Source organism: Takifugu flavidus, chromosome 10 (assembly GCF_003711565.1).
Source record: "Takifugu flavidus isolate HTHZ2018 chromosome 10, ASM371156v2, whole genome shotgun sequence".
Classification (NCBI taxonomy): domain Eukaryota; kingdom Metazoa; phylum Chordata; class Actinopteri; order Tetraodontiformes; family Tetraodontidae; genus Takifugu; species Takifugu flavidus.
This window is the reverse complement of record NC_079529.1, coordinates 9,990,899-10,010,056: the sequence shown is the minus strand read 5'-3', so window position 1 is coordinate 10,010,056 and position 19,158 is coordinate 9,990,899. Positions and strand designations below refer to the sequence as shown.

At 42.5% G+C, this 19,158-nt stretch overlaps 1 protein-coding gene across 2 annotated transcripts in view; it reads left to right on the top strand.

Annotated features, from left to right (window-relative positions):
• LOC130533080 (adrenocorticotropic hormone receptor-like) overlaps positions 1 to 19,158 on the top strand; it is a 34,083-nt gene that overhangs the window by 2,008 nt on the left and 12,917 nt on the right. The window contains exon 2 of one of the 2 annotated variants that reach the window (XR_008952477.1): positions 8,665 to 8,805. The exons of the other annotated variant lie outside the window; for it this stretch is intronic. The gene's annotated coding sequence lies outside the window, so the exon portion shown is untranslated. Of the gene's footprint in view, positions 1 to 8,664; positions 8,806 to 19,158 lie in introns of those variants that run through there. 2 annotated transcript variants of the gene reach the window in all.

Genomic DNA, 19,158 nt, shown 5'->3' with positions numbered 1-19,158 from the left:
CCTTTGGAAGGCACGACTCGAACTCGCTGTGAAAGCATGCTCTGATAACCTGCAACAGGATCTCGCCACCATTCTACCCACTCGGCTGAGTGGGGATGCGTTGGCGTATTGGCTGTCCTTGGAAGAGGCAGAGAAGAAGGATTATGACACAAGTATTATGAAGCTGAATGAAGTTTTTGGGAGGAAACTATTTTTGTTGCATTTTCAAACGTTTGTTAATGCCAGACAACGGTTGATCAAAGAGCCCTTGGAAGTGTCTGCTGCTGAAGTCACCAGGCTAGTGCTTGAAGCTTTCCCAAATTATGGGGCGCCAGCCATCGCAATGGAGCGGTTCAGGAGGTTTGTTGCTGGCCTAGATCTCACTCTTCAGGCAAAGTGTCACGAGCATGGAGCCACTACGCTGGAGGAAGCGTTGGCCATTGCCGGCAAGTGGGAGAGGGCTCAGGAGGCTTTGAAACTTTCAGCCCCTGTGTTACGTTTAACCCTTTTTGAGGGGGGGTTAACGTAGAGACTAACAAGCCACCAGGGAAGGACCAAAACAGTTTATCAAAATTGTGCTTTATTTCTTAACACACGTGCATACATCAAGAGTGGAGGGAGAGGTGGAACAAACGGGTCTGTGCCAAAACAAAAGTCAAAAAACGGGGCATCTTAAAACATCAAAACACAATGGTGGCCACAGCCCATAACCTAGTGTGACTAACAATCAAAACCTACGTGCAGCAATGTATGGGGTACCCCGTCCTTACCTTGTCCCACCTGCCCTCCACAAACTCTCCCTGTCAAACACTGAGCGAGAGAGCGAGCCCCCATGAAATTAGGGGGGAGAGCCTTTAAAGCGGGCCTCCGCTGGTGATTGGTCAGACAGCCACAGGGGAGCCAATCCTAAGCTACCCCCGAAGTCCACAGGTGGTGTCTATCTTCCTCATCACCAGCACTGCCTTTCGGTGTTCCATGGGTTCTCAGCCTCTGGATGGCGCCACTCTGGGAGGTTACCAGCAACAAAGAACACAACAAGAAACAACAACTCCAGACACGTAACACCCTGCTGGCCCTCAGTCACCGACTGTTAAAAATTCCTACCATGTCCAGCAGATGCGTTGGACAGTTTGTCGGGGTCGTGTTGGTTTAGTACCATGGACCTGTCTAGTGGCTATTGGCAGGTGGCTCTGGACCCACAGGACAGAGAGAAAACCGCTTTTACCACCGGGAGTGCCCTTTACCAATTCAAAGTTATGCCGATGGAGTTCACAAATGCACCCCCAACTTTCCAGAGATTGATGGAATTGGTACTTCGTGGTCTTCACTGGAAAGCGTGTTTAATTTATTTGAACGACGTACTGGTGTTTAGCACCTTTTCGGACCACCTGAACAGCCTTGAGGAGGTCTTTAGGCGGTTCAAATCTGCGGGCCTTAAGCTGAAATCCAGCAAGTGTCATTTTGCTTGCAGCCAGGTGACCTTCCTAGGACATGTCGTTTCTAGCCAGGGCCTTCAACCAGATGCCAAAAACCTTGAAAAGGTTCGTGACTGGCCAACACCCAGAACCACTATGGAGGTGAGAGCTTTTGTCGGGCTGTCTTCTTATTACCGTCGCTTCGTGAGAAACTTTTCCATCCTAGCATCACCCTTGAATGCTCTCACTCAGAAGGGGGCCCTGTTTAGCTGGACATCTGACTGTGATGAGGCTTTCCGGTCGTTAAAACACACTCACAAATCCACCAATCGTAGCTCATCCCAACTTTTCTCTGCCATTTTTGCTTTATACAGATGCGTCTCAGTCCTGCCTTGGATCGGTATTAGCTCAAGTGAAAAATGGTAAAGAGCACGCCATTGCGTACGCGAGTCATACGCTCACGGCAGCACAGCAGAAATAGGCCACTTACGACCGAGAACTCTGGGCCATCATCTGGTCGGTGAGACATTTCAAAGACTTTCTGTCAGGGTCCCCATTTAAAATAATCACGGATCATAAGCCCCTATTTAGTCTTACAAAAGCTCAGATCGATAATGATCCCACTGGTAGGCGGACACGATTCTTGAACTACATGTGTTTGACTACACCATCCTTCATCGTGAGGGTAGACAACACGCAAATGCGGATGCTATGTCCAGACGCCCTAGCACGGAGGTGGACACTAAAGCGGTACAGTGTGTCTTGACCCCCACCAGCCCTAGGGACGTAGCAACCTCGGCTGGCAGGACAGGGGAGGAGGTACTGAATGCCCCAAATCTTTCTCCCGCATTGTCGATTGATTTAGCTGAGATACGGGGACAGCAGCAGGCGGATAAGTCACTGCAGACTGTCTTATCTTGGGCAGAGATGGGTAAGAACAGACCCCCCATGGGAGTGTTGAAAGGAACAAATCCAGTTGTACGAAAGCTTTGGCATGAGTTTCCGAAACTGAGTATTCAAAGTGGTATCCTATGTTGTGCCTTCAAACCAAATCCATATGCTGCTGTAACCCACCAGGTTGTCCTACCTGACCGACTGGTACCTACGGCTCTGAAAGCTCTTCATGGTGACAGTTTTAGTGGACATTTGGGTGCCGAGCGTACCCTACGCAAGGCAAGGGAAATTTGTTACTGGCCATATATGTCACGCTACATATATAAGTGCTGTAGTGAGTGTCTGCCGTGTCAGCGGCGAAGCTCCCCCACTCCACATGAGAAAGCACCTTTGCAGCCCATGCAAGCAGACCGGCCATTTCAGAAAGTTGCCGCAGATATAACTGAACTCCCAGTGACAGCAGGAGGGTACCGATATGTGTTGGTCCTTATGGATTATTTCACTCGTTATGTCAATATGTATCCAATGAAAGATCAGCGTGCCACTACTGTAGCACAGTGCATTTCTGAGGATTACATTAGGCATCATGGTATTCCTGAATCCATACACACCGATCAGGGCAGACAATTTGAATCGGATTTAATAAAGGAGCTTTGTGCTTTACTAAAGATTGAAAAAACCCGTACATCCCCATACCATGCCCAGTGTGATGGCATGGTAGAATGCTTTAATAGGACCCTCAAGGACCAACTGGCCAAATATTTGTCTCACACTGGGGGAGAGTGGGTGCAGTACTTACCACAGGTGGAACTAGCATACAACAGCAGTGCCCATTGTAGCACAGGATTGTCTCCATTTTTCTTGGCGCATGGGAGGGAACCACATCTACCATTACACCTTGCATTAAACTGGGGTCCTACAGCCACATCTGCAACACCAGGTACCCCTGCAGCTTATGTCAAAGATGTTACCTCCCGTCTTTCTCTTACCCTCAGGGAAGCTGCTCAGAGATCTGCTACTGCAAAACTCCACCAGAAGCAACAGTATGATAAACAGGTGGTGTTCCACCCTTATGAGGTGGGGGACTATGTGTTATTAGATGACCCAGCACAGCGGATGAACAATTTGGCAGCTAGATGGAAGGGGCCATTTGTCATATTGAAACGATTTGATAAGGGGGACAGTGTTGGTGTAACTTACGAAATTACCGATCCAAACAAATCAGATTCCAGGAAATGGGTGGTGCATCACAATAGGCTGAAGGCCTATAAGGGAAGGTTGTCAGATGAGTCACCTCGCAACACAGGACCCTCAGAGGCAGATGGGGGTGGCCCAGTACCTGTTCCTAATCAGTCCACTCTCACAGCATTATCAGGGGCTCTCCCCTATCGACCCACAATTCCTTTAAATACTGCTCCACAGGCGCATAGGCCAGTGCCTAGTACTGATACGGAGGGGGGTTCTCAGGTTCAATTTTGTTCTGACCCATTGCCTATATCAGTAGCACGTCCTTGTCCTCTTGAAATGCCAGCTGTGGATGTGGAGTTCCAACCTTTGGGGGACGCTGATTCAACTGCCTCACCTAGGCAGTTGCCGCCTCCAATGACCACACGTAGTGGCCGTCAAGTACGACCACCAGTTAGGTATGGGTACGATAATTAATGTATTTCTTTTCCCTTGTTCCCGCTTTGTTCTTGTTATTCCTTTTCCCAAACCTGTTTTGGACATCTCATGTTAAGTCACACTTGTTATTGGCCACTATGTTGATCCGTGTTGTTGGTGACGCTGTAGGTGAGCCAAGGAGTCAGTGGACCATTGCTTATTGGTTTAATGTTAGGAAATGTGGTCATTTCTATTTTCAGCAGGGGACGACTGTAAACTATTATTTGTATGCTGTGAACTATGGCCAAATATTGTTGAGTTTATTTAATATGGTTTTGTTAGAAATAGGTAATGACATGTATGACTTCTGATATGAATGATTTTTGATTCCTGGGGGAGTGTTCCCTCCGGACTGGATTTTGGGGAGGGAACCTTGTAAGTTGCCTTGCTGGTTAAGAAATAGAAGAAGTTATTTGCCATTGTAACCTGTCTTCCTTTGTACCCACGAGCCCGACAGAAGAGAACGGACATAAGTTCAGGTTACAGACACAATGAAAAGCAACTGAAATGTAAGGTTTCTGAAAATAGTTCCGATGTAGCGTGGGATCTGATTAGGAATAAGTTTTACAAGCCAAATGTGAAACATTTTCTACAAGGTAAATAAAATATTGCTCTATGAAGGGAATTGAAATGGCTTCACTTGATAATCTGATTTTTTTTTTTAAAAATCCAAATTTATAATTCATAGTGACATAGTGATTTATACTATTTTATTAGACCCTGGTTCAGCCATCTTTAAATTGCACAGGGTCTGACCTTCATAATGGTTCAAACAGTTATTTAAGAAATTGTCAAGCAGATATTGATGAAGATGCTTTAATCCTTTATCTGCAACATCCAATAAAGACTCTTTTCAGGCAGAAGGCATGGTTGTCCTTCATGTCTAAAAGTGATTGTGTCACATTTGGGTAAGTCAATCAATCAAAGAAACATTGATGAGATTACTTTTTTTATCTGCAACATCCAGTAGAGACTCTTTTCAGCCAAGAGACAAATTCGGTGGCCATACTGGGCTTCTTCTGTATCTTCAGTTGACATAAAATGATGGCAACTGTACAGTCGTGAACTGCTTTATCATTCAGGGACAGATGAAGAAGCAGATTTTCTGCACAGCCAAACTCCTTGCACAGTTTCCTGTACACCTGATTCTTGAGTCCATCTAATCTTTTGGGTTCCAATAAAGATGGATCTGACCCTTCCAACTTTATCCACGTTGCCTCAGACAACCTTTGAATGACTGTTTCTGTGTCATGACCAACAATCTTTGCTTGCTTGACAAGTTTCCACACTAGAAACTCGATGAATAAGTAGATGAAGGTTTTGTGTTTTTTTCTTTCTGCCAGCATCATGTTTTTATCATCAAAGTAGTCAAGTAGAAGTGCTGCATTATCAAAGCAATTTGAATCTATGTCTTGATCCTCAATGTCATTTGAGTCTGCCTTTGCATTCTCAAGGTCATTTGACTCTGCGCTTGCATCCTCAAGGTCATTCGACTCTGCGTCTGCCTCGTCGAGGTAGTTGGAATCTTCATCAGCATCCTCAAGGTTATTTGAATCTGTGTCTGCATCCTCATGGTTATCAGCTTGCTTGTTTGCATACGCGGGGGCTCCTGCCTGAGCAGTTGAAGCATTATACAAATAGTTGAGCATTTCTTCATCCATTTCTTCATCGTTGTCCAACTGGACATCTGAATCCGTTGAAGTTTCTGACTGACTAGAATGCGTAAAGTCAAATGTCTCTATTTCCTCCTCGTTGAGGTTATCAAACTTGATTACTACATCATCGTAGAAAGATGAGTCAGAGGCTGAATCTTCGTCATTTGACTCCATGTCAGCATCCTCTGGGTGATCTGACATCAGGTCTAAATCCTCAAGGTCATTTGACTCCACGTCTGCATCCCCAAAGTAATCTGACTGGATGGTTGAATCCTCCAGCTCATCAGTGTAGACATCTGAATACTCATGTGTGTCCATCTCCCTTTCTTGGGAATTGGTGTGGTTTAAATTGAGCAACACTCTGTTGCAGCAGTTGCCCACCTGGGTGTCACTCCACCATCCCAGCAGAACCAGGATGTTCTTCACATTTTCCCTGACTGCAACATGAACATCACTGCACTGAGGATCATGTGGATCAGGGCCTTCTGCTTTGACCTGGTGTTCAGAGTCTTCTATCACATGGCTGTAGATGACACCGACCAAAGCCTCTGTGAACCCTGACCTTTCAGCTCTGGATACAAGGCGGAGTCCCTGGCCCTCTTTTTCAGCTTCCAGACATTTTATCAAAGATTCCACATTGTTTCCAAGCAGCTGCAGAGACTTCTTGCGTTTAACTGAGGATGTTGTTGGAAATTTTGTCTTCATCTCTGCTACTTTTTTGTGTATTAAAGCGTTCGCAAAAGACTTTATGAAAAAGGCTCTGAGCTCGGCCAAAGCTGCCTGGAAAGAGAGTTCATTGCCAGTAATGTAATCTATGATGGCCTCCACCTCCTGAGATGTTTCTGAGAGCACCATCTTAGCCTGGTCCTCTGGGATAGCTTGTAAGAAAGGTGTTAAGATCTCTTCAAGCTCCCCAGTCAATGATGACCTCAATGCTGCCTCTGCAGTTGTAGATTGATCATCTTTTTGTGTAAAATACTTTGACATGAGGAACCTAAAACTGTCACCATTATGCAGCTTAATTAGTTTTTTCTTTTTCAAGAACCTAATTTTCTTCATTTTGTCTGGGAATTTCTTCAGCATCTTGAAGGTTTGTAGGATGATTGTGTTCAGTTTGCTGGGTGGAGTGATGTGACTTGTAGAACCAGAAGCATCACAGTTCAAAATGTCTGTCACTTCTTTACTGAGAAGTTTGTTCAACTGTTCAGAAGCATCAGAGTGAACTTCAGCTTCAATGTGCAAAAAAATGGCAAACATCTGGGGCAGAATGTTTCCCAGCATGTTCTGCACATTCTCTTCAGTCAGGACAATTTCTGCTGACTTGAAATTTTTTGACACACATGTTAGAATATCCAGAATAAGCTTTGCCAAGAGAATTCTTGTGTAATTATCTGGAGTCCCTGACAAGAGAGACCTCCATTGATTCTCTGTTAATTCTTTTGTAAATGTCTCAATGTTAGGATAAATCTGAAGAAAACTCAAATGGTTTTCGTCTGTTGAAAGTGGTAATGGAATGGACATGTTTTCTCCCTTCAGCATCACAAATGACAAACTTTAGCTTATTAGGTTTAGATTAAAATATTACAAAAATAGTTGATTGTCTAATTTACCTACCTAAAAACAGTTAACCACATAGGTCGTCAATCCTTTTAGCATCAGAGGCACAAAGCTTTGATGTTTCAAGGACTTGTAAAGTTTTGGGGCTTTGATGTGGTGAGTTTGAGCCTGAAATACAATATAAAACAAAATGTTATGGCTGTAGTTTTTGTCTCCTGAAGGAGAAGAATGAGGTAGAACATATATTGGAAGGGGCATCACACAGGCGTGGCCTGCTGAAGACGCCTCTTTTGTGGAAATTCTGGAGACTGTGGAAGAGACACCCTGGAGCAGTGGTCCGCAAACGCCGGCCCGTGGGCCGGATACAGCCCGCCTCCACATTTGGTCCGGCCCGTTGAACAATACCAGAAAGCATTTTGATTTTTGATTTTTATTTGATAATAAAGTTGGATTTTAGAGACTGTTCATATGAGTCATTTAAGTAAGAGATTCTGCTCTGACAACTAAGCTGAACTTGGACCTGTTAAGATTGTGCACAGCACAACAGAAGGTTTATGTTCCATGGACTTTTTTTATGTGAAGAAACCAGAGAGGGTTATTTGGTTATTTATTTCATTAATAGTGTTATTATTTATTTCCTGACTTTTGTTCTGTGATGAATCCAGAAAGGGTTATTTGATTGTGCTTTCTTAAAAACAATACATTTTTACGTTTGGGCACTCCTGCAATCCTCACAGTTTTTTTTATCTGGAGTTATCAAATTATCTGGAGTTCCTGATGTGAGAGACCTCCAATGATCCTCTGTTAATCCTTTTGTAAATGTCTCAATGTTAGGATAAATGTTATGAAGAAAATTCAAATGCTTTTCTTCTGTTGAAGGTGATAGTATAGTTGTGTTTTGTCCCCTGTAATCGCAACTGTCACGTTCTTCCATTTTGCAACATGGGTGCCCTGTATACTGTTGTGACATTTCGTCTGACTGGTTTACGATTTAAAACCTCAAGTACACAAGCAAATAATCCCGACCAACAGAGTTTTGATCTAATATTTCATCCAAGTGCAGGCTTGCTGGGTGTCAAATCAGGTGGCCTTTTATGTCATGAGAATTTGCTGAGAGTACATTGCTTTATGGATGCCCATCATGATGGATAAATAACAGATGGGATGTTACTTTGAGGAGTAATACACACCTCATTCTTGGAGACAATTTCAGCCTGGCATTTCAGCTGACATCAGTTTTTGCATAAAACTCACATGATCACACGAGATCAAAGGGAAAAACAAGTCATGTGCTCAATGCTACATATTAAGAGTGGGTATCAAAATTCAGGTCGCATTGGTTGGCCTCATTCTCTGATTTGTTCATAAATCAGAACAGTGTCACATCTGTCAGAATCAAGACGAGGCTTGAGATAGTGCTGCTTCTATTGAGGTAATACAGAAACTAAAAAGAATTTCACAATGAACACGGGGGATTTTTCCCATTTGCTGTGTGATTGTAGCTCCATGTCCCCCTGCGCCTGTTGTCTGGAAGCCTGTTGTTCACCTGTAATGCCATCATGTGGACATCGTTCTCCAAGGCTCTCCAACACTGCTCCTCCTCGGCCAGGGTTACTGTCACTACCACAGCATCCAACTTCATTTTCTCAGTAAGTGCATTCCTTTTCGTTAAGGCACTTTCTCAAGGCTGCACGTTTAATTGAGCATCTTTCTTTGTGGGCGTGCAGGCCATTCTAGGGAGACTGGTTTTTGGAGAGACTCATGCAGCTTTGTGGTGGCTGGGAATCTCTCTTACATTGTGTGGCCTACTGTTGCTTCATGGATCCTCAGCCCAGCCGCTTGCACAAGAGGACAAAAAGAAGATGTAATTTGACTTTAGAGACAGAGGAAAACACCCTGGTCAGATTGCCATCAGTCACATATTCACATCAAGGTGGAATCCTAATGTTCACATTTCTGGACTGGGTGAGGAAACTGCAATTGAAGTTGGAACCATTTTTCCTGGTGTTGATTAACAAACTTCAATATGTTGTGCTACCTGCAGCTTCATAAATGTATTTATTTTACATGAAGTTTTTTCTGAGGGGTTAACAAACAGAACATTTTTCTCAATGTGTAATATCCAGCTGAAAGCTATATGTTAATAACTCATTTGATACTATTAAACCATGTAACTGCTTTATCTAAGATACTGTTATAATGTGGACTGAAATCTTTTTTGCGGCTAAAATATTGAATCTTTAGACTATTTTAAAATTGCAAAGTACCGTATTTTCACGACTATAAGGCGCACCTAAAAGCCTAGAATTTTCTAAAAAAAATCTACGGTGCGCCTTTTAACCCGGAGCGCCTTTTGTATGGATTACGGTAATTTTGGTTAATCGCGGCTACCGTAGTCAGTAGGGGTGGCCGAGGTAACAGCAGTAAATTCAGTCCCAAACCATTTCTGTCTGTAAAGACCCCAAAATGGCTCCTTGCAAGAGACGCGCTTACGACGCAGAGTTCAAACTGAAGGCTATCAGTCATGCAGTTGAACACGGAAATATAGCAGCGGCAAGAGAATTTAACGTGAACGAATCAATGGTGCGGAAGTGGAGGAAGCAACAAGACGACCTGCGCCAGGTAAAGAAGACTCAACGGAGCTTCCGAGGAAACAAAGCAAGAAGTGGATTAACAAAGGAACTCCAGCCGCTAGATATTGGTGTCAACAGGGCATTCAAAGCTAGACTGCGAACTGCGTGGGAGCGGTGGATGACGAACGGCGAACACACGTTCACCAAGACGGGGAGACGGCGCCGAGCGTCATACGTCACTATCTGCCAGTGGATCGTAAATGCCTGGGCATCGACCGTGGTCCGAGCTTTCAGGAAGGCAGGGATTGTCACTGAAATGCCAGACAACACCAGCGACACCGACCCTGATGACGACTTTGACGAGACGGAGCCGGCCATGTTGGACGCCGTATTCGCACAACTGTTCAATTCGGACACCGAAGAAGAAGAATTCGAGGGATTCCTGGATGAGGAATGAACTGATAAAGTGAGCTTTACGTGTTTCTTTTGTGTGTTTACAACTTAACAAGGCTGGTCATACTGTGAATATGGACATTACCGTTTGAACAACGTTGTTATATTGCTATTGTTATATTGCTATTGCTATCGCTTTGCACTACTTCGAGAGTTCGAGTTACCGTATATTGTGTTTGCACTAACGTTTGATTTACCGCAACGGTACTACGTGATAAAAATGTTGCACTAAATCAAAGATTTATTAAACTCCACTATCCACTTGTGATAAAAATGTTGCACTGCCTGTTATAACTCGCTGTTATTAAACGAACTGTGTTACGCGAAAACACTACGTCACTCGGGAAAAATAAAACAGCTGTTTATTCATTTTGGGAGTGAATGGAGTTGTGAGAACGCCGGTTTGTATTCTATTAATAAAGTTTGACTGACTTATCTGACTGTTTTATTGACATTCCTTTTAGCGCAGCTCGATCTAGTGAATGCGTCATGAAACCACAGGCACTACGCAGTTTCTATGCTATGCGCCTTATAACACAGTGCACCCTGTGTATGAAAATATTTCTAAAATAGGCCGTTAATTGAAGGTGCGCCCTATAATACGGTGCGCCTTGTGGTTGTGAAAATACGGTAATTCTTTTGAGGAATCTTTCTTTTAAGGAAACACCAAAAATGTTAACAATTTAGATTTCATAATGAATGGAGTTCTTGATTTATACCATTTTATTAGACCTTGGTTTCAGCCATGTGTACATTGCACAGGATCTGACCTTCATAATGGTTAAAAACAGTTATTTAAGAAATTGTCAAGGGGATATTGATGAAGATGCTTTAATCCTTTATCTGCAACATCCAGTAAAGACTCTTTTCAGCCAAGAGACAAATTTGGTGGCCATACTGGGCTTCTTCTGCATCTTCAGTTGAGATGAAATGATGGCGACTGTGCAGTCTTGAACTGCTTCATCATTCAGGGATAGATGAAAAAGCAGATTTTCTGCACAGCCAAACTCTTTGCACAGTTTCTTGTACACCTGATTCTTGAGTCCATTTAATCTGTTGGGTTCGAACAAAGATGGATCTGACCCTTCCAAGTTTATCCACGTTGCCTCAGACAGCCTTTGAATGACTGTTTCTGTGTCATGACCAAAATTCTTTGCTTGCTTGACAAGTTTCCACACCAGAAGCTCGATGAATAAGTAGATGAAGGTTTTGTGTTTTTTTCTTTCTGCCAGCATCATGTCTTTATCATCAAAGTAGTCAAGTAGAACTTCTTCATGTTCATGGTGAGCTGACACATTTGCATACTCTGAATTATACAAGGAGGCATCCATGTCTTCATGGTCAGAGAGGATGACTGCATCCACATGGTCCTTTGAGCGGAGACATGAAGCCACATGGTCCTTTGAGCGGAGACGTGAATCCACGTCGTTCTTTGAGCGGGGACGTGAAGCCACGTTGTCCTTAGAGCGGAGACGTGAATCCACGTGGTTCTTTGAGCGGGGACGTGAAGCCACGTGGTCCTTTGAGCGGAGACGTGAATCCACGTGGTCCTTTGAGCGTAGACGTGAATCCACATGGTCATTTGAGCGGAGATGTGAATCCACATGGTCCTTTGAGCGGAGACGTGAAGCCACGTGGTCCTTTGAGCAGAGACGTGAATCCACGTGGTTCTTTGAGCGGGGACGTGAAGCCACGTGGTCCTTTGAGCGTAGACGTGAATCCACGTGGTCCTTTGAGCGGAGACGTGAATCCACGTGGTCCTTTGAGCGTAGACGTGAATCCACGTGGTCCTTTGAGCGGAGATGTGAATCCACGTGGTCCTTTGAGCAGGGACGTGAAGTCACGTGTTCCTTAGAGCGGAGACGTGACTTCACATAGTGCTTCGGATGGATGTTTGCATCGGGCAGCTCATCATTGTGGACATCTGAATACTCTTGTGTGTCTCTTGGTTGGGACTTTAGGCAGTTTAAAGTGAGCAACACTCTGTCGCAGCAGTTGCCCACCTGGGTGTCACTCCACCATCCCAGCAGAACCAGGATGTTCTTCACATTTTCCCTGACTGCAACGTGAACGTCATTGCACTGAGGATCATCTGGCTCAAGGCCTTCTGCTTTGACCTGGTGTTCAGAGTCTTCTATCACATGGCTGTAGATGACACCGACCAAAGCCTCTGTGAACCCTGACCTTTCAGCTCTGGATACAAGGCGGAGTCCCTGGCCCTCTTTTTCAGCTTCCAGATCTTTTAGCAAAGATTCCACATTGTTTCCAAGCAGCTGCAGAGACTTCTTGCGTTTAACTGAGGATGTTGTTGGAAATTTTGTCTTCATCTCTGCTACTTTGTTGTGTATTAAAGCCTTTGCAAAAGACTTTATGAAAAAGGCTCTGAGCTCGGCCAAAGCTGCCTGGAAAGGTAGTTCATTGCCAGTAATGTAATGTATGATGGCTTCCACCTCCTGAGATGTTTCTGAGAGCACCATCTTAGCCTGGTCCTCTGGGATAGCTTGTAAGAAAGGTGTTAAGATCTTTTGAAGCTCCTCAGTCAGTGATGACCTCAATGCTGCCTCTGCAGTTGTAGATTGATCATCTTTTTGTGTAAAATACTTTGACATGAGGAACCTAAAACTGTCACCATCATGCAGCTTAATTAGTTTTTTCTTTTTCAAGAACCTAATTTTCTTCATTTTGCCTGGGAATTCCTTCAGCATCTTGAAGGTTTGTAGAATGATTGTGTTCAGTTTGCTGGGTGGAGTGATGTGACTTGTAGAACCAGAAGCATCACAGTTCAAAATGTCTGTCACTTCTTTACTGAGAAGTTTGTTCAACTGTTGAGAAGTGTCAGAGTGAACTTCAGCTTCAATGTGCAAAACATCGGCAATGATCTGGGGCAGAGTGTTTCCCAGCATGTTCTGCACTTTCTCTTCAGTCGGGACAATTTCTGTTGACTTGAACTTTTTTGACACACATGTTAGAATATCCAGAATAAACTTTGCCAAGAGAACAAGTGAAACATTATCTGGAGTCCCTGACAAGAGAGACCTCCATTGATCCTCTGTTAATTCTTTTGTAAATGTCTCAATGTTAGGATAAATCTGAAGAAAACCCAAATGGTTTTCTTCTGCTGAAGTTGGTAATTTAGTGGTCATTTTGTTTCTGTTACTTGAAATATCGTACTACCATAATAACTATGTTTCATATATTTAGTTTAATACACTAGGTTATTATCAAAGGTATATTAAACTGTAAACTGTTTAATACACTAGGTTATTATCAAAGGTATATTAAACTGTAAACTGTTTAATACACTAAGTTATTATCAAAGGTATATTAAACTGTAAACTTTTTAATACACTAGGTTATTATCAAAGGTATATTAAACTGTAAACTGTTTAATACACTAGGTTATTATCAAAGTTATTCCAAATTGTAAACTGTGTAATACACTAGGTTATTATCAAAGGTATATTAAACTGTAAACTGTTTAATACACTAGGTTGTCTGTGTAAATTCTCAGTCATCCAGGTCATTGTATCCAAGGTAGTTTTCTCTGTCAACCGGAGAAGAAACCCAGTCCAGTTGACAGAGAAAACTACCTTGAATACACTAGGTTATTATCAAAGGTATATTAAACTGTAAACTGTTTAATACACTAGGTTATTATCAAAGGTATATTAAACTGTAAACTGTCTAATACACTAGGTTTTTCTCAAAGGTATATTAAACTGTAAACTATATCAAGCTTTTAGGCTTTTCAGCAGCAAAGCCTCTTCAGATCAAAGCCTTGCAAGGATTTACTAAAGCTAGACAGTGTAGAAAGCTCACCTCTGGAATTGAACCCCAAACCCTATTCTTAGAATGAAAAAACTAAGTGCTTTCTTTTTTGCTTTAAACAGTTTTTAATACTACCGTATTTTCTGGACTATATGTCGTTCCGGAGTTTAAGTCGCACCAGCCAAAAAATGCATAATAAAGAAGAAAATTAGATATATAAGTCGCACTGGACTATAAGTTGCATTTTGGGGGAACATTTATTTGATAAAATCCGAGACCAAGAACATGCATTTCATCTTGAATGGCAATTTAAAATAATAATGGATTAGCAATAGGGTTACGGTATGCTAACGTAACACATTCAGCTACATGACCCACAACGAACTGAATACGTGTCTGCTTTGTTAACGTAACATATTAACAGTTATTCAGATAACTATAGCATAAAGAACATCCGAGCAAGTTTACCAAACAAACAAGGCTGTTTCCGAAACCACACACTCATTCCCTATTCACTACTCACTACATGGGGGACATGGATTGAGTGAACTACGTAGCGCACTCAATTCAAAATTAGCTTTCGGACACTACGGACACTACGGCGCACGTAAAATGACGTAATGTTGTTGCATAATAATAACGAACCGGTTGCCGGGAAAAGTGGCCAGGTCCATTTAATTATTTTAACCCATCCGAAACATACCCAAACACATTTAGCGGTTGTTTCTTTGAAAATGCAATATTTTACTCTATTATTATCTTTATATAATAATAGATTGAAATATTAATGTCAATAATAATAACATAACACTTCCTTATTATCTCAAATAATTAGTGACATTTTCGCGCCATGACATGATGGTACATTCTCAAATATATATATACATTTAGGACTGGTCTTCATAATCCAGCATTTTGGAGCATGATGTCTGTTGAACCTAGCTGGTTCCTCTTAATTTGACAAATTTTTGTGTTCCATTTTTGTAAATAGTTATTAAAAAATCCCAATAGGATAAATGCAATTTCTTTATGTGTGTGTGTGTTTATGTAAATAGTTTTCATTTCAAAATCAAAAACTGTATCAATTAAATTTAAACTTTGAATAAAGCATTTGTTATCAACCATATGATGCGAAGAAAGTAATCTTTGATGGAAGTTAACTTGATTTAAACAATTTAATATTACAAATACAACTATACAATTTAATATATTCTTTTTTACATTTTATCTACCAGTTTCTGTAACAGATTTAAAAGATATGTGAAACAAATAGCATATAATAATAACAACATAATATTACATACATTTGTACGTCATGTCTGCTCGTTTACCCGCCATTGACAGATTATCAGGTGATACCGTAAAGGCTGATGGGATATATTACCGAGTTCGGGTGCATCGGTTGTACACTACTTTTTGCAGTGCATTGTGGGATACATTGAGTGCACTCGCGATGCTCACTAAGAATTCGGACACTATTTCAAAATGGCGTCCACACGATTAAGTGCACTATGTAGGGTATAGGGGGTGGTTTCGGACACAGCCCAAGTCTCACTCCATAGACGAAGCGCCGCTTCTTCTTCTGCCTCGCTAGGGGAACTCGTTCCTGAGGTACAGGTACACAAGCCTAGCGCACCCTCTTGTGGTTGTCAGTGTGAAAATAACGAACATGTGAATTTCTGTAATAATGTATTTATTTTACATATAAGTCGCTCTGGACTACAAGTCGCACCCCCTGACAAATTATGAAAAAAGGTGCGACTTTTAGTCCACAAAATACAGTATTTCAAAATATGTCACGTTCCAAAAATATGAAATATTATGAAACAAACTGCATAACTCTTAAAAAAACAGCCTTCAATAACCCCCACCCCCCAAAAAAAATCCCAACAAGAATAATAAAAGAAGCTGTTTTTCTGTCTGATCCAACATAATTGGGCAATGGTGGCAGTATTTTCCCTGTGTATTTCTTTACTTTTTTAGAACCAAAGGACAGTATCTGGTTATTTTTTTTCCCCAACAGGCCTTTTTTTCAGATTCAGATTCAGATTTCCTTTATTTGTCCCACACGGGGAAATTTACAGTGCAACAGCAGCAGCAAAAGAAAAAGTATAATAAAATAAAATTTGGGGTAAAATATACAGAAAAATGATGTATATATACGATAATCCAAGATAAATGGATAATTGGCCCTTGTATACCTGTACATGGCACAGAGGTTGTATACAATATACACATCGATATACATATCAATCCAATAAACATCTCAGAATATATAATATTCAGACTTTGCTATTGGGCATTATGTATATTGTGCAGTCTGACAGCAGCCGGCAGGAAAGATCTGCGATACCTCTCCTTCACACAGCGAGGGTGGAGCAGCCGCTCACTGAAGGAGCTGCCCAGTGCTGTCGGGGTGTCCTGTAGGGGGTGGGACAACAGTGTTGTTCAACATAGATGACAGCTTAGCCATCATCCTCCCATTTCTCTCCGATCCTCCTAATTTCTCCCCCATTTTCTTTCTTCATTTTTTGACCACAGTTTTTACTGATTTCTTTTTGTGACGCTCTCTCGGAGAGAAGATTGATGACGAAAGCGATCTTCTCACTGTTGCTGGAGTAGGTGAGGGGCTGGAGGTCAAAAACTCAGGAGCACTGAAGCAAATAACTGGCACACGCTCCCACCTCACCAGAATACCGCTCCCGAATGGGTACGTGGGTCTCCTGTGGTGCGACGGCGGCCGGCTGAGGAATGGCTCTCGGCGTCAGCAGGTCCGCCACGCTGGCATTGAGGGTCTGGAGCAAAGTCCAAATATCCGTGAGGAGCTGGTCGTGCTGCCCCAACAGCCTCCCCCAAGCCTCCAGCTTTCGGCGCACTGCACCTTGGTCCGCCGGGTCCATACTGGTAGGAGAGTTCTGTTAAGAATTTGGGTTTTTACAGGACCCGAAAGCAGGCAAAACACAGTGATAAAAAGTCCAAGGACTAGTCTTTATTTAACAAACAAGCCTAACTGGCAGTCCTCCTGGACCGCAGGAAAGCACTCGTCTCGTTTTCCGGGCTGCACAAAGAGCTCCAGAGCAGAGCATTCAACCATAAAGGTCTGATTCATATGGTCTAATCTGAACATGGGATGTTAAGATGTGTCTGCTTCTAGAACTCTGTAAAGTATTTATGTGGGCTATAAGGTGAGGGCCTCTTAATTTTCTGTTTTTGAGGCTGGTGACTCATGGCCTCTGCAGCTGCAACTGTGATTTAGGATGCATTTAAAGTCTTTAAAAATCTTCCAGATTGATTGCTCTTCATGTCTAAAAGTGATTATGTCACATTTGGGTAAGTCAATCAATCAAAGAAACATTGATGAGATGATACTTTTTTTATTTGCAAGATCCAGTAAAGACTCTTTTCAGCCAAGAGACAAATTTGGTGGCCATACTGGGCTTCTTCTGTATCTTCAGTTGACATAAAATGATGGCAACTGTACAGTCGTGAACTGCATCATCATTCAGGGACAGATGAAGAAGCAGATTTTCTGCACAGCCAAACTCCTTGCACAGTTTCCTGTACACCTTTTTCCTGGCACTTTTTAATCTGTGGGGGTCAAACAGAGACGAATCTGCCGATTTTAAGTTTACCCACGTTGCCTCAGACAACTGTTGAATGACTGTTTCCATGTCATGACCAACAATCTTTGCTTTGTTGACAAGCTCCCACACCAGAAGCTTGATGAACATGTCAAGAAAAGCTTTGTGTTTTTCTTTTTCTGCTAACTTCATTTGTTCAATCTCAAAGCTGTCACATAGAACTGCTGCATGATCATGGTGATCTGAGTGCATGGTTGCATACTCGGGCTTAGAGAAGAAGCCGTTTATGTCCTCATGGTCAGAGAGGGTGACTGCATCCTCATGGTCCTTTGAGTGGACACGTGCATCCTCATGGTACCTTGAGTAGACACGTACATCCTCCTTGTCATTTGAATGGATGTTTGCATTGGAGAGCTCATCAGTGTGGACATCAGAATACCCATGTGTGTCCATCTCCCTTTGTTGGGAATTGATGTGGTTTAAAGTGAGCAACACTCTGTTGCAGCAGTTGCCCACCTGGGCGTCACTCCACCATCCCAGCAAAACCAGGATGTTCTTCACATTTTCCCTGACTGCAACATGAACATCACTGCACTGAGGATCATGTGGATAATTTGCTTCTGCTTTGACCTGGTGTTCAGAGTCTTCTATCACATGGCTGTAGATGACACCGACCAAAGCCTCTGTGAACCCTGACCTTTCAGCTCTGGATACAAGGCGGAGTCCCTGGCCCTCTTTTTCAGCTTCCAGATCTTTTAGCAAAGAATCCACATTGTTTGCAAGCAGCTGCAGAGATGTCTCATGTTTAACTGAGGATGTTGTTGGAAATTTTGTCTTCATCTCTGCTACTTTGTTGTGTATTAAAGCCTTTGCAAAAGACTTTATGAAAAAGGCTCTGAGCTCGGCCAAAGCTGCCTGGAAAGAGAGTTCATTTCCAGTAATGTAATCTATGATGGCCTCCACCTCCTGAGATGTTTCTGAGAGCACCATCTTAGCCTGGTCCTCTGGGATAGCTCGTAAGAAAGGTGTTAAGATCTCTTGAAGCTCCTCAGTCAGTGATGACCTCAATGCTGCCTCTGCAGTTGTAGATTGATCATCTTTTTGTGTAAAATACTTTGACATGAGGAACCTAAAACTGTCACCATCATGCAGCTTAATTAGTTTTTTCTTTTTCAAGAATCTAATTTTCTTCATTTTGCCTGGGAATTCCTTCAGCATCTTGAAGGTTTGTAGAATGATTGTGTTCAGTTTGCTGGGTGGAGTGATGTGACTTGTAGAACCAGAAGCATCACAGTTCAAAATGTCTGTCACTTCTTTACTGAGAAGTTTGTTCAACTGTTCAGAAGTGTCAGAGTGAACTTCACCTTCAATGTTCAAAACATCGGCAAACATCTGGGGCAGAATGTTTCCCAGCATGTTCTGCACATTCTCTTCAGTCAGGACAATTTTTGCTGACTTGAACTTTTTTGACGCAGATGTTACAATGTCAAGAATGAGTTTTGCCAGGAGAATTTTTGTGAAGTTATCCGTAGTCCCCAACATGAGAGACTTCCATTGATCCTCTGTTAATTCTTTCGCAAATGTCTCGATTGCACGATGAATGTTTTCAAGAAAACTCAAA